Below are 396 nucleotides of genomic sequence, written 5' to 3'. Positions count from 1 at the left end.
CAGATCGTCGGCTATCGGAATAGCAATAATAATCAATTGTCCATGTAAAGGGCTGGACGAGTTACATGATCGGGAAATAACCGAAATCAATTCACCGGACGTGTCCGGTGGCCGGCGCGCGTCCAACTGCGTCTAGAAAATGTCGGACACGAGACGGCGGAGGAAAATGCAGAAAGGGGTGGCGAGAGGGCGATGGAAAGTGCGAGGCCGGTGGACAGGGTAGGCGGGCACGGAAGGGTGAGAAGGGACATGGGTGCACCGTGGGTCGTAAAATGCATCTGCCCTCCCGTCCACCGCTGGCAACGGCTTTTATTGTGTTGCGTTGCGACACTTCTGCCTCCGCGACCCGTCCGATTTCCTCCTCTTTCCTTTGCCCTTCCCCACGGTTTCCCCTCC

This window comes from Eufriesea mexicana, unplaced genomic scaffold (assembly GCF_001483705.2).
Source record: "Eufriesea mexicana isolate 0111107269 unplaced genomic scaffold, ASM148370v2 scaffold307, whole genome shotgun sequence".
Lineage (NCBI taxonomy): Eukaryota > Metazoa > Arthropoda > Insecta > Hymenoptera > Apidae > Eufriesea > Eufriesea mexicana.
This window is presented reverse-complemented; position numbering follows the sequence as displayed.